Source organism: Chlamydotis macqueenii, chromosome 2, assembly GCF_036417535.1.
Source record: "Chlamydotis macqueenii isolate bChlMac1 chromosome 2, bChlMac1.mat, whole genome shotgun sequence".
Classification (NCBI taxonomy): Eukaryota; Metazoa; Chordata; class Aves; order Otidiformes; family Otididae; genus Chlamydotis; species Chlamydotis macqueenii.
The window spans coordinates 143,831,392-143,844,351 of record NC_141557.1 but is presented as its reverse complement, the minus strand read 5'-3'; positions in this window follow the sequence as shown (position 1 = coordinate 143,844,351).

The following is a 12,960-nucleotide window of genomic DNA, read 5'->3' as shown; positions in this document are numbered from 1 at the left end:
TAACTGATATGAACTCACTGTCAGACAAAATAAGACAGAATTTCCCAGCCAGAAATGGTAAAAAGTGGTAGACAGGAATTCTGCTTTATGAGAATTATTTTTTTTCAATGAGAAATCTTGGAAGACATCTGAATGTAGACTGAGTTGACTGTGAATGGACACCTTCCCTTATAAAGAATTTCACCATGGTTAGGAAAATCTATTCCTTATTTCCTCTGCTCACCCACAACACTTGAGTCATGCTTGGGTTCATCATCTTTTGCCAACTGTTCAATGAGAAAGTGATTTGTTCTTTACTCCAGAGTAATTTTCACCATAATGAGATAACCATAGGTGGTGAGAGATTTTGCAAAGCCACCTGACACCTGCTGGTTTATGAGTCCTTTCCTTTACCTTATAGCTACATAGGAATGCTGAACAGGACTTCACAGCACCCTGCAGGACCTAGAGGTCTGGGGACAAGTATTCCGTGGATATGGATTAAAATCACAAACATATATTATACTTGGATGTGCTCTTAGATAAAACAGCAATGTCTCATACTTACTAGTTGTTCAATGAGACTCAGGAAAACGGTAACAGAGTTTTCCCCTCTGTCTATTGCTAGGAAATAATCCATTGGTGCAAATAAGGTGATTTCATAAATGTGGTTTTATACCCAATTTTTGTCATAAATCTAAAATGAAACAAATGAATAATATTAGTTCACTTAGATGCAGTTATGATCTCTCTTTGGTTAGTTTCTCTGTTAGCTTTTCCAGGATCAGGAACTCTGGCAAACTTTCTTTTACTCTTTGGTACAACTTTTCTCTTCACTTTGCCCTTCTTTGTAAAAAAAAACCCTACATATTCTTGCATTGCTTTGATCTGTGGTTAGAAGAGAATGGTTTCATTACTTCCTAGAGAATCAGGTTTTACTAACCAGTTAGTTATTTTAAGGACACTCAGTGAAATTTGTTAAAGCATAGTTTTTCCATCATGAAAAAAAAAAGAACTAATTAGCTTTGCATTAATTCCAATAGTAATATTTACTGCAGCATTGGCAAAGCACTGAAACAAATACTGTAAGTGAACAGGCTTCTAATTAACATGTTTGTTATTGTCTTCAGAATAGTTGAGACAGCACCAGGCAGTGTAACTATTGCTCTCCAGCTGATCATACAGACAGCAAAATCAGAGACACATACAGATTTGACTGACCTATTTGCAAAGAAACACACTGAGAGGAAAGGAGCAATATTTTTAGTCATTCCAGTGGTAGGATAACCTGGAGATCGTGCCCCAATGAGCTGTGCTTCCTGTCAGTCTAAAGTAATGATACATTAGACATTTATTATCTTGGCAACAGGTATCTCCTTGAAACATGTGAAGAGAACAGTATTTGTCTTTTGTTCAGAGCAAAAATAAATATTTGATGTTTAATGTAGTGCTACTCTAAACTGGGAAATGTCTGTCCACTGAGTACAAAGAATAACTTTCTGCCAGCAGGCTTTTTGAGCCTGTGGTTTCGCTATCTCTCTAAGGCTGTTTCATATTAAAGCAGTGGGACTAAATATCTAATGGGGAACATCTTGTCAAGAGTAACTGGACTGAGGCAAGCACCTTTTAAAGTGCATCATTGGCTGCGTATTCTGTAATTTCTAAGCTAGGATTCATGGCAATTAATTTTAGCTATCAAAAAATGAAGTGTCTAGTCTACTTTAGACAAAGTTAATCAACAGAGAGGCAAATGTGAGGGCATTTCATTTCATTTTAAAATAGGTGGAATGTGTGACTGGCTGATCAGAAAGTTTTTGTAGGATATCTCACCTTTGATTATGGAGACATCCTGAATGCCCAGCTTGGACTGGAAGCTTAACTGTTAGATGGTTAAAGCCAGCTGGCTGAGCATTAATAACCTTTTAGCCTTTAATAACCCCTTTTGCATTAAAATTTCTGACCAGTGAGTGAAAGACTTTATGTCCTGTAACCACAATGTCCAGTTGTTCAATGTCTTTAATTAACAACCTATCTGATTTACTTAAAATACTGAAAGATAAAAAGAAAAACCTATCACAGTAAGAGTCTTTTCAACAAAAGTGTAAAATTCTCGTGGTCAGGGATATCTAAAATCTACATATATGACTCTCTCATCTTAGCTGCAAGTAGTAGGAGAAGGAAGAGAAGAATCACATATTTGTATTTTCGTCTTTGCAGCAGCATCTATGTGCAGCAATATGTGGCACCCGACACATCTCGTTATGTAATGGAACTAAACTAGGAACGAGGTTCCTGCTGACCTTTTTTTTCTATGAAAGAATACTTCAAATAATGTGCAACTTTGAAGCAGTTGGTTGCTCAAGTCATGATTCAGTGATGCCTGAGCATCTGCAAGGAGTCACATGTCTCTATAGTGACTGACTCATTTCCAGCTTTATACAGAGATACGTGCGTCACATCTTTGATTAATGGCACTGGTGGCGAGAAAGATAGTATCCAGGAGAAACTCTGAGGAGGTCACTGCAGTCATGCTCATTTGTCAGGCAGAGTCTGGTGACGTACATAATTGTTATAATTACTTTAAATTTTCCTGACTTAAAATATCTTACTTGGAGGCAAATTGTACAAAGCTCTCAGATGCAAAGAGAAGAATCTGAGATTTCAGTCTAAGCTGAGGATTTTTCAGTATTTGATAAAATTTATACTTTCCCAGTTCTATAGAAGTGACAAGCACAAAATTTCCTAATGGAGGAACGCGGTGTCAAGGATCAGTTCAGCAGGTGAGCTGCTTCCTGCTCGAAGTAAACTCCTTGCGGATGTTCTTATACAAGCAGCAAAATTGTGTTTAACAAAGATGACATTCTGCATGGCATTTTCTATTTTGGAAAAATATCTGTATAATGTCAAGTAGATTTTCCAGTATTTTTCTCAGCTCAGCTCAGTTTCCACTATCTAGCATCACCAGGGTTTTTCTTCTGGATGTCTGTACAGCACTGAATACTTGTTTGGTATTTTCCACTCAGCAGCCGTCAGCTAGGAAATACAAAAAGGCTTCTCAACCTTCCCCTACTCTGGAGTGAGAGGGACGGGCAGAGGCATCTTGGCAGTAGGACTGCATGTGGATTTCTGGTCATTACAAAGGTCAGTCCATGGCCAAATGCCAGACGATTCCTGCTGTTTGAAATATGAGAGAGCCCTTTCCAGGCAGCTGCCTGCGTGCTCCTGATCCTGCCAACAGCAGGTGCACATCAGTGATAGATGGAAGGCACGGAATGGGCTCCTCTGTCTCTTCCTTAATCAAGTTTGAGCATCTACACACTGAACAACATTACTTTGAAATTTTTTTTCTTAATTCAGTTATTTAAAAATATATTCAATTATCTCGCGGCAGGATATATTTCTGAAAACAAACATTGAAGCTGACATTAAGGCTAGCAAATCTCGTTAGTCTCTTTTGTTCAGAAGTCTAGACATGGAAATGAAGAAAAAATGTGTGAGAGCATCTTATAGACTTTGATTGTTGGCATCTACTAGCTTATGGAGCAAAATTGTGCACAGTTGAAATTTAATGCCTGAGTTCTCTTGTAATTGCACTAATTTTAATAGCAAATAATTGTTTCTTGTTAATGTGATAAAAATCCTACGATTCGAAGCATTAGATGGGCAAATTGCATACTACAAAAAGCATTGGTTGCAGTAAATAGAGAGAAATTAATCTTTGTAAAATTTTGCATATTCAGCATTGGTCACATAATTAGAGAGCAATCAAAGCACGGGAAAAAAATACATTACTTACAGTATTTCCTCTGGGGATATGTTTTAAACAACAGTTTCACACTGAATAGACCACATCATCTGTGCTGGCTCATTGACTTAAAAGTTAGTGCTGCTTTTCATGTGCAATGGAGCAGGAAAGCAGACAGTAAACACTGTAAGAATTGTCAACAATCTCAGGCAGTACCTAATGCTAACTGAATAAATAACGATTTTGTAAATATAATATGCTCTTCAGAAACGCACTCAGGGAAAATGAGGGGAGCAGCCGGGAGGAGGAGAAACAGGATGACAGCAGAAGGGTTACATGCTGTGTTTGCTGGAATAAACGGTCTCATTCATCTACAAATGAGAAATGAGTGAAAGGAACTGGTTTTGAAGAAATATCACTGCAAGTTTATGTGAGAGAACAAAATTTTGGTAGTTTTCAAAGAGAAGCTTTCAAATTAACTCCTCCAGCACAAAAAAAAAACCCCTTTAAAAAACATTACATTCTATTGCTTCTGATCTGGATATATAATTATGAGGATAATTCGCAAGCAATTTGATTATCACCTTTAAATGCTAGTGCTTTTTCTGACTTCCTGTTGTTTAGCAAGAGGGCATGAGGGAAATGGGAAGAACAACAACTGATTGCTACTGCAGGTATTTTAATTATATTCAGAACACTAAATGATATTCATGAAAATAATTAAATGGAAAAAGTCTGCAGTAGAGACAAACCTATCCCCCTGCTACTTCCTCACCTCATCTGTGCAGAGTCAAAGTCTATTTTAAGTGCAGCCTCTTTCCCTAATTTTTAGAAGAAATATAGTCAGTACTTAGGCTGAAAGTTACCTCATCTACATTCATAAGAAGAAAATTTTCAATATGTTAGTATCCTTAATGAATGTATACCAAAAGATGCATCCTATTGAACATGCCAACATAAAATAAACTTGCCAACATCCACATTAGTTTGTAGAGCAAAAACTCAGAAAAACAACAGACTTTTTGAAAAAGTAAAACAATTCAAAATCGATTCTTCGGATATTTGTGACTAAACTACTCTCCATATCCTTTCCGTTCCCAAGATGAAGATATTGTTCTCACAGATCTTATGACTTGAAAAATCACATTCTTGAGTTAATGCCTGAGTCCATCAATGTTGAAATGTAATATAATAATGAGGTCCCTAGTGCAATTAAATTTTATGAATCATAGCCATGGTCAGGGGACTCATATATTAAAAGGGAAAGGTCAGTGACATTCTCCTTTTTAGAAAGTTAAGTAGCTACTAAATTGCCTTAAAACTGGAAGAATACTATTTATTCAACATAATGGTCCAGTAATCCATAGGCATGTGTTTTTTTCCCTTCCAGTGGAGAGGCCATTTTTATGCATCCTCTCTTGGACTCTGCAGGTGAGCAGCACAGAGACGCGCTGACCAAACCGGCCAGTGTCCTGGCTGCAGACTGGGCTGACTCTGGTGCCTGCAAGAGCTGTGTTATCTGGAAAAAAAGACCAATCTGGAAGGAAGGCATTAAGACAGGATTTTTTTTCAATGACTGTAACTGACTTTGACACCTGAATATCACACTTGAACCTAAAGGAGTTTCTTCTATTCTCAGAGATGAGAAGGAAGCTTATTTAAGTGACATTTCAAAGTCCAACTCCTGGTGCTTTAAATGTACCTCTGGAGAACTTTTTTTTCTTCTTTTTTTTCCCCAGATATTAAAAGAGGAGTCCTACTGCAGTTAATGCATGATACATTTTAAAGTGAAAATTAATTTCACTCAACTTTTTAACAGTCTCTGCTTAATCAGTTGAATGTCTATAAAATATTTTGCCTCGTATTATGTAATGAGAGCACATTATAAAATAACTGGAGGGTATTAGAACAATGAAAATACTCTAACAATCACCTGTGTAAGTAAAATAAAACACGAGGTCATATTGTTCAAATAATACAGTTATATTTAAAATTATTGCAGTCAGAGTACTCAATACATAGAATGAAGCAGAATCACTGGTTAGTGTTACTGCCTTTTCATGCAATAGTTATAAACAGGCTGACTATTAAGCTGAAATAAATTTGACATTTTTTTATTTGCCTCTGATATTTAAAAAGGATACCTTGATCATTTGTTCATTGATGAAATATATGAGGAAGGAAATCTGTAAATGTTAAATTATACTGCATAATCAAATCAAAGAGAAAAATCTAAATATCCATTCTGAAGAACTGTATTGGTAATTGGGCTCTCTGTAGGAACAGGCAATACTAGACGCACTATCCTGATGATAGATTATTTGGGCTACTGGTTGAACCCAAACTGAAAGTAAATAAATAACTTTTTTTTTTTTAATATATCTTTATAAAGTACAAAGATCTTGTAAAGGTGTCTGCAGTTTTCTAGGTTTTCTCTCAAAATTACCAGGCTTTCAAATCTGGTCGACACGGTGACAAAGATCTGAGTTCATAATGCAAAAAGCAAACCCCAAAATCCCTTGGAAGTATTTCAGACTTTTCCAATGTATTGTGAAAAAGAAGAAGCTGAATTTTTCTCTTCCTAGTCAGGTTTAAAGAAGGCTTCTATCATTATTCTCAGTGGCAGTAAATACTAACTGGCAGCTGCACGCTGAGGGTCCCTGGCCAAGCTGACAGAATAGTGGCATAAACCTTTCTTTTACCAATCTCTGTTAAATGTGCGCTTTTTTTCTATGTCTGAAATGCAAGGCTCTATTTATTGTGAATATCCAAGGTGGTGTTATTTAATAACAAATGACAGCTTGTGAGAAGAGAATAGAAAGAAAGGCTAATTCTGGCAGAGGTAACAGATAGAAAATTGTGGAAGAGAATCACTGACTACTGTGAGACTTTTCGCCAACTGGAGTGGTTGTGAAATACAGCAGGAAAGTGAGAGAAAAGCGACTCCAAACATCAAAAATAAAAATGACGCTTCTTTCAATAGATAGCTCTTCTGCAATACATTGAAGCCGAGATCACTAACTACGCTACTCATTCAAATCAACTGGCTTACTCAAATCAGTCAGTCGAAGTGATTTTCTCAAGCTGAGGCACTATCCCAGAATTTATTTCTGGAAGGCAAAGATAACCAGACATAATATTAAACATGACATCTAGTGCAGGGCTTCCCAGAATGATTAAGACCTTATTAGAGAAGGTAGAAAAGAAACTGTATTGCTGAAACAAGAGATTTGCCACCCCCAATGTAACAAGTCTACTCTTCTATCACTAGCAACAGCATCAGATAATCTTCTCCACAGACTCTTTAAGCTCTGTCTTAAAAGTGAGGCTTTTTCAGTTGTTGCAGTGATTGGAAAGTTATTTTGAACCCCCTGATGCTTTGATTTTAGAAATTTTCTTCTAATTTCCATCTTAGCTGTAATCATAGCCTGTCTATACCCATTTGTTTTTCTGTCAACATCGCCCATTAGATGAAATTGTTTTCTTTCCCTGGTCTGCGCTTCCCTCAGAAACAGTGACAATATCCCCTTGAAGCCTTCTGTTCACTGACCTAAATAATCCAAGTCCTATTAGTCTCTCCTCATAAGAAATACTTTCCATTCTCCTGATCAGATTTTAGGGCTTTATCTTTAAACAAAAGGAATAGAAACGACACTGATTCCCCTGAAAGAGCCTAATGATAGTGTCTCCTCCTAATGAAATAATAACATAAAGCCTCTTCAGCATTTTGATTTTATAAGATATTTGGATTCATGATATCTTAGCTATTTTGTAGTGTTATAAATAAAAATGTTTCTGTGATATAATTTAACTTGACAACTTTAATGAAAACGGAGATGATGGGTTCATAGGGCTCTGTGTTAAGGAGTTTTCATGTAATTAACACAGAAATTAATCATTTTTGAGCATTGCCTTATGGATCAGTTGCATCTTAATACAGTGATATATAATTAATAGTAATGAAATATTTTTTGTAAGCTACTTTATCTCTAATTAGATAATTAAGATGTTACTAGAGCTTGACTTAAATGGACACTTCACAAATAAGTCTTGACCTGTAAAAATATCTACTACATTTTAATTGCCATCTCAACATCAGTTTGAAAAACAAGACAAATGTAAGGCTTTAATGGATATCCAAAATAAAGGAAAGACAAATTAGTCTAGAAACTAGAGGAAAACATCTAGTTGATAGAATCAGATGCAAAAATAACCTCTGAATAGGAGATATCAGACAAAAGCCTAGCTAGTTTGAACCTGGAGTTTGGCACCGTATTGCTAACAAGCTATGATATATCTACATACTACACCAGAGAACTTCATGGTATCAGATCAGCTGAACTCCACGTCTCGGCGTAAATAGTTAGCTTTCATGCATCTGTGTGAGAGATCAGCTGCTATCAGCCATGGTGGGAGGGAGAGCATACCAAAAACCTGTGTGGCAGCAAAGGGGGTGCCTGTCTTCTCTTTGCTGTCTCAAGGTATGATGCCTTCTGAGTCAAATGCACATGTTCTGGATTGGTGCAAACACAGTGCTAACCTATAAAATACTATCACATTGGCCCTCTCCTGCTTCAGTTCTTTGCTAGCTGGAGACATCCAAGGGTAGTCATTTCAGAAACTGAAGTACCATTTTTTATTAGCTTGAGTAAAAAATTGTTACAGTTCTGATGACAACCCTCATGCTGTTCAAAGTGAAACCTACAGGAGACAATGTGCACATATATGTGGTGCATCCATAGAACAGGCAAAGCTTGAGAGCATCAAACTTCTACAGTCCTCCAGGAGACACGTGGGTCTGGTAGAGAAGCAGGAGAAATGGGAGATGCAACCCAAGGTTAAGGCTGTCCCAAAATTTATCCCTCCGGTAGGTTCTACCACGTGGTCAGTGGAGTAGAAATCTAGAAAGGCAGTTACAGTTCAGTGTCTGGACCAGCACTAGCAACATGGCAGTGCAATGAATGAGAAGCCATTGAGTTTTGTATCTGACATACTACATGAGCAACGTTTCACAAATGCTGCTGGAGTCAAAAGGCACAGCTGATAAGCACATGATCTGGAGCACAAGGGAAAATTGCAGGCACAGCAACCTGGTGCTATGGGATGTCAGTAAGAAAGCTGGAGATGTTATAGTAGTATTGAGATTACAAAACTGGCCTTGTACCTAACAGATGAACTGTGATATTTTCTCGTAGTTATGCTACCTGGCAGGTCTTGCTGCAAACATCCACATACTACTCAGCTGCAGAGACACAAAGGCAGGACAAGATCTCTGCTTATACATGACTTAAATGAACACACATGTACAAGGTGGCTTTAGCCATTCTCAGGTTCTCCGATGTGCTTTTCAGCTTGATCCCATGCACTGTGTAGACAGTGCTGGAAAAGCCTCTGCAGTGTACGTGTGCCCCCCGCCCCGAAGACATATTTATGCTGTCTGCTGAGCTGGGTTTTACAAACTCACATGTGAAGTACTGCATCCTGATTATCTGATTCTGCTGGAAGCCTTCCAGATTGCTTTCCTAATCCCTCTCATATCATGGGTGTTACATCAATCTTATCACTGGCATACTCCATTTGTGCACAGAGCCAGGACTCCAATATGTAAATAGGATAGAGGGGAAATATTGGAAAGGAATAGAATGCTTCCTTTTTTTTTTTTCTATCAATGCTATTTGAATACCTACTCGAGGCTCAAGTAGCAAAATTAATCCCAGCATATAGATTTTCCTAGTTCCCCCCTCCTTCAATGCAACTCTATCAAAGAACAGATAAAAGCAATGTCCAATCAAATGTGAAGTTGTATAGATTTCATGGGCTCTGTGTCTTGTTCACAGCTGTGAAACCTCTCTGTTAGCTTTCAAATTTATTCAAACTTTACTATTTACTACTTAGTATTTTGTGATGCATATAGTGAAAATGTGTAAAAAACATGCTAGCATGTTTCCATGTAAAATACGTGGTACATGTACAAGACACCTTTTAGAGGGTCAGTTGGCACTTTTCAGGACTTATAAATTGACTTTAGAAGATAAGTGATCTTGAAATCAGGTTTTGTTCTAACTTTCAAATGACTCATTATATAGAAAGACTCATTTGATCAGCAAGTTAAATACGCGTGACTCCCACTTTCCCTCAGGGCATTGGATTTGATAGTCTTGGTGGGAATCATTTCTCAAGTAACTGTTCTGTGAACACAATTCTGATTTGAGAGATTATTTTAAAAGTGCAATTCTATGCAAAAAAGGTACCTTTCTCTTGCTCCTCTTCCAGAGGCACACCTTTTTCCCAGGGGACTGTAGAAGTGTGATGCTTTGCCCATCATTTCTCAAGTAACTGTACTGTGAAGACAATTCTGATTTGAGACATGATTTAAAAGGTACAATTCTATGCAGGTGAGGGGGTAAGAGACCATGAGAGACAAAAATCAATGTAGTCTGAATAGGTATTGTAGTTCTTCATAAATTATAAAGTTGCTGAGATTTGGTAATTTAGAATTGAATTTGTCTTCTAGCAGCTATAGAATCCTAATGCTGCAATTAAACAAAAAAGAGACAACCCTCAGAAGACCTGAAAAGGTTTCCACCCTCATACTTCCACCTTCCACCTTTCCCATGACCTTTTACCCAACTGGTTTACTACTAGCTATGAACAGAGAGATACAAACCCCACTCAGACACACTAAGTGAATTACATTCTAGCCATATTTAAGTAAAATAGTTTCCCCCTCTGCTTACGTTGCAATCCCATTATTTCTAATAATCTTCCCGGTCTTTTTCAGGTATGTTTTCTAGGTGCATATTAGGCAAACCATTTCTCACCAAAAAGGAATGTCAGCAAGGTCTCTAGCTAACACAATTGTTTTCTTATGGTGATTCTTAGTGAGAAATAGGATTTCTACCACTTGACTTCTCCTCTCCTGCAGTTTCTAAGATGACAGCGTGAGCAACTCTTGTTTTCTTCCCTACTTCTGTGGTTTTCAGGGGAACATAAAGTTAGTACAATTAGCTTTTTAGTATGTAATTAGGTGGATGTCTGTCTCTTCTGCCAAGTAACAAGTGACAGGACAAGAGGAAACAGCCTCAAGTTGCACTTAGGGAGGCTTAGATTGGATATTAGGAAAAATTTCTTCACCGAAAGTGTTGTCAAGCATTGGAGCACATTGCCCAGGGAAGTGGTTTAGTCACCATCCCTGGAAGTACATAAAAGATGTGTAGATGTAGCACTTAGGGACATGATTTAGTGGTGGATTTGGCAGTGTTAGGTTTATGGTTGGACTCTATGATCTTAAAGGCCTTTTCCAACCTAAATGATTCTATAATTCTATGATTCTTGTGAAACTTTTATTGTTTTTATGAGAGGTCTGGCAGAGACTGGTAAAATGAACGACTCTACTGACAAAATTAAAAAAAAAAACATCGTATAGGTCTTGGTAGAAAATGAATCTGAAGATCTAACTTGTCTAGCAGAAATGAGGGAAAATAAGCAGAATTTGAACCATGCTTCTGAGTGTTGGGACTTGGATAGGAGTCCAAATTTTGGCATTCTAGACAGTTAGATATGCATTTAGGTTGAGGGCCTGTAGAAAACATTGTTGAAACAGTTGTTCTATTGAAATGGTCTGTGCTGCATACACAGAGAAGCTAAAAATGCTGCAGGCAGTCTCTTCCGTTAGTTATTTTTGTATTTTCCTAGATAGTTGTAAACCAAAGCAGAAGTGATTCTGAAGAGGGACTTAATATTGTTGCAATTGCTTAGCTTCCATTTCCCTCAAACATAATACAAACCAAACTCAATTGAGATAGACAAGGTTCTTAAATATTCTTGTTCGTGGATTTTATTCTTTAGTTTTTAAAAGGCTGTTTTCCCAAATGGCATTTTTGGTAGTTTATTTGTGCTTTTATTGGATTGTGTTGGATAATTTGGAGAGCATCTTGGGTGAAGTATTTCCTTGTTTTAAAACTTTAAGATTTATTTTCTGTGGGTGTCTGAAATATACTGGTCTGTTAGCTACTAGCCATTGTCACTCTAGCAAATATCCCAGAAAGCAGCAGATGCTAGCTTGATAAAACAATCGATTCCCTGAATCCAAATATGACAACAAGTAATTCTGAGTAGTATCCTTTCAGATATTGAGACCTCTTACTTTTACTGGAGAATAGCTTTGATTTATTCGCAATGGGGAGCCTTGATGAAACTCAGTGTGGCAGAGAGAAGTAACAATACTTTTACAGTACTGTAACTCTTGTTCTATACATCCTTAAAGAGAGATCAGCCAATTGAGTATTTAAGACAGCTATCTTAACTCCTGAGTGCTGCATGAATTCCTGCCTGGGTTTTGGTGAGGTCGTAACATAGAAGTTCCCACTGCTTGCTGTGGGTTTTTCGCTATTGTAATTTGTATAATATTTCAAGTAGTTATGAGCAAATTTATCAAAGGATAATGTTAGTCTGGTATAGCTGTATGTTCAAAGAATAAACCCTCTATGGACAATGACTGTGCAGAAAGCACAAAGACAAGGAGCTCTGCTATTGTCTGCAGTATACATAGAAGAAATTAACAAAGAACGAGGGAGGACAGTGAATTTTAAACTGATTTATATGGGAAAAACAGCTCTGCACATCATATGCAGATTCACAGTTAATGTACAGGAACACAAATCCACTTAGATCAGTGGATTTACAGAAATTTCCATAATTGTAAATTTTGAGCCAGCTTATCTAGGTCATCATAAACTTTATGTTCAGGATTGCACAAATGGCTTCAGAATAATTTATCTTAACATCAGTGACTGCATGCCCCTCTAAGGAATATACAGTAGAGTAAAGAAATAACTTTCTTCATGGTCTTCAATAACCATCTGATAGTAACCTACAGTGTGTGGACTAATTATCTTAGCATATCTGCTTTTCATGGAGAAGAGTGTTTCCATTTAAGTGTGCACTGACAGAGAAAGTAAAAGTAACCAAAACAGATTGAAAGGATAATTATTATTGATGGACAACAAATACAACACTTCAAGTCAAGCAAAACCCATTGCTTACATGTGTAAGACCAACTCATAGAGTATGTAGCATTTTCCATAGCATAATCACAATTGTGATGGAAGGCCAGGTTTCCTCATCTTTATCACCTACTAAATTTAGCTGAAAGCTAGTGTATCATCCTTCTCAAGACCTTCTGGAAAAATCAAAACAAATGCTGTGCAGCCATCCTTGTGGTGACATTGTAAATA